Source organism: Galeopterus variegatus, unplaced genomic scaffold (assembly GCF_000696425.1).
Source record: "Galeopterus variegatus unplaced genomic scaffold, G_variegatus-3.0.2 Scaffold1944, whole genome shotgun sequence".
NCBI classification, from domain to species: Eukaryota; Metazoa; Chordata; class Mammalia; order Dermoptera; family Cynocephalidae; genus Galeopterus; species Galeopterus variegatus.
The window spans coordinates 200,817-204,144 of NW_007728055.1; positions in this window are offsets into that span (position 1 = coordinate 200,817).

Sequence of the window (3,328 nt, forward strand, 5' to 3'; positions counted from 1 at the left end):
GCGGGGGGGAACATCCAGAGCACTAAACAAGGATCGCCTCTGCGAGCGAGCGAGGTGGTGATGGGACCTTTCGTCATCTACAGTGTCCATTTCTGAACGGCTCGCGATTTTTATCCAAGTATCCACTGGCTTTATCATTTAAACCGGTACTTTAAATGGAAACATTCTAAGAGACTAGGAATGCCTGGTTGACAATCTGTCGGTCTGGGGTCCTGCCCGACCTGCACCTGCTCCCAGGAAGTCCGGGCGCGGGGCTCTGCGCCCTCTGCCGGCAGAGCGCGGGCCTGGCCGAGGAGCAGTTGGGCCCCGGCGGACCCGGCATCCGGGCCGGGCTCCAGTCCGCATGTCTGCCTGGAGACCCCGAGTCCCTACGGTCCCCGTCCAGCCCTCCCACGTGGTTTGGGGGACGCAGAGCCCAGAGGAGGGGCTCCGCTGGTCCCGCTAGCACCTCAATCCCTTTCGGCGGGCCCGTCCTGCGGGCAAGGCGCAGGTCGCTGCAGCGCGTCCCCCTCGGAAAGCAAGGGGAGGAGAGGGTAAGGGACGGAGGCGACCCCCGCAGCGGCGCGTTCTCCCCGCTGGCTGGCTCAGGGCGGGCGTGCGGGCTCCGTACGGCTTACACAGCAGGCGGGAGCCCGGGGCGCGTGCGCGCCTCGGGGTGCTTTGTTTTCCTGCTGAGACCGGAGGCGGCAGGTGTTTTGTTTCTTCACTATTTAGTCCCCCCTTGGTTAGCATTGGAAACAGTGTTAACTATGCCAGAAGGGGTAGCAAGGACTTGGCAGTTAGCCTCTTTGTTGCCAGTGTTCGCTCCGTTTTAGGAAAACTGAACGCCCACAAAGCGTGTCTCTCTCCTTCCCCACCTCCCCGCAGTCCCTCCCTCCTTCCACCTCCAGTGGTTCGTTGCCTGTTAGTATGCTCGCTTGTGTGCTTGCATGTTCTCTCATATGCTCTCTGTGTGCTTGTATGCTTGGTTACATGTTTGTATGTTCTCTTGTTTGCTCTCTTGTATGCTGTTTTGTCTACTTGTATGCTCTCTTGTATTTTTGTTGGCCCTTCTTTTCAGCTATGTTCCTGATGTCCACTGTAGCAATAAATATAATATCATGAATCCGTACACTGAAATTCATGGGTGAAATAGCTAGTGTTAAAATTTTAGTAATGATAGAAGATAGAAACTTTCTCTCCCCTCTTCGTTAGCCTCTCGTTTGTATTTGGGAATGTCAGGTATGTGTTATGATGGTAGAGAGGACTGAATTCATCTATTGCTGCTTGCATTCATTCGGCCTTCGGGGAAAAATCTGTGATGCCCCTCTGTCAGTGTTGTCTTTAAAAAAAAAAAAAAAAAAAAACTAATCCTTTTATAAGCCTGCATATATACCGTCACCTTCTCACTAGTTCTCTGTTTTGCCTGCTACCCAATCAGCCAGGAAGTAGGCCAAGACTCAAAGCCTGGTTACTTGACCCCCAACCTCACACTCTTCCTGAAAAATTACTATTCTATTCTGGGTTTCCTAAATTGTTCTGTTACATTGTACCTTTTAAAGGTACTTTTAAAGATAAAGATCTTTTAAATTTTTTCTTCTCATAATGGTGGAAAAATAAATATATTGCTTTATGTTTCCTTCTAGAATTAGCCTTCCCTTTCATTTGCAAATATTTGACTTGTGTTGATACTGTTGTGAATAGTGCTGAGTTTTTGGCTCTATTGTAGCCAGTATTCATTCAATCTGGGGGCAAGTGAGTGTGTGTGTGTGTGTGTGTGTGTCTTTATGCAAAAAGTAGACTGGAAACTAAAACCATCTTGTTAGCTTTATGTGCCTTTATTCTGTGCTGTGTTTCATGTTTCAGAGCAGTTTGTAAAATACATTACTTCAAATTGTTTTAGTTGTGATGGTAGAAAAAGCATAAGATGATGGGCCGGCCTGCCCCAACAGTTGCTGGCTCTAGGAGAAGAATACAAATAGTGGCTTTTATAATATATCTTAAGTATTTAAAGTTTTAAATCAAATTTTCAAATTGTGAAATAAAATGTTCTAGTGTCCAGTTTCACTGATATACTTTCACTAAGACAAAATAGAAAAAATATGTGTAAAACTATTATTTTTGTGGCTGATTATTGACAAAATACCAAAAATAACTTAATGCATTTATTATGGATATCTGGATATTTGATGATGGACTGATGATTTCTGGATAAGTAATAATGACCTCTATAACTCATAAATTACTATATATATTCCATATATTTTTCTTTAATTTTAGAAAAATCACTGTTATAATCAAGACTTCTATTTATTTTTGTGTTCTGTTGACAGTAATGATCTAAGGATTAAAACGATATGTAATTATACTCAAAATATACCAAATTTAAGTATATTTTTATCAAGAACAAAATAGGTAGAAAAAAGTATTTTTCTTTTAAAAAATTCTGAAATATTAAAATTGTATAATTATTAGTTATAATTATTAATGAGCATAACCTTAAGTAAAAATATTTTAATAACTGAAATTATTTATTTTTGAATAATTAAGTCTTATTCAATATTTTCTTTACAGTAAATTTATTCACCATTCTAATGTTTGCTTGCCAGTTAACTGCTGTTTTTATGAGTCCATATCAAAAAATAAATATAAAAAAAGTCCATATAATGTTCATGCATTTTATATCCAGATATACATATATGTAAATTAAACAATAACATATATTGCTTAGTACTACAAAATGTTCCTTAGTCACTACGTGCAACTGTTGCAAATACTGTATACTATTTTGCTGGTATTTCCAGAACCACATATTGGAATACAAAGAGAAACAAGAAAATGGATGTTTGGCACTATTAGGAAGTAATACTTCATTGTGCAATAATCAGCTGCATTCTTCCTCTGACAGAGGAAGGATCCGACAGTTAATTAATGTCTTTTCTCTAAGCACTTATGTTGCTCAAAATTGCCTTTGTTCTGAAGCAGAGAATAAAATTTCAGCATTAACACAACCTACAAACCTTCTCTGCATTTAGTTATGGCTTCTAACTCCCTATCCCACTCCTTTAAGCCTTTTTTGTTGTTGTCCTTATGGAAGATTTCCACCATATACAAAGTAAGCAAAATAGTGTAATTAATTGCAATGCCTTTCTTTCAAAGGTATAGGCAAGGGAAGTGTTTCTCTGGGGCCTGAAGGGTGTGAGTTATGAGAGTGAATGTGTTCATGGTTATAGGACTTGTTGGGCTAGTGCTCAGTACGGATTCTGAGTGAATACAGATGACTGTATACTCCTTAATAAGAGGCTGAGAGAAAAAGAGAGATTGCGCTATATAGAGCCTACGGCATTAG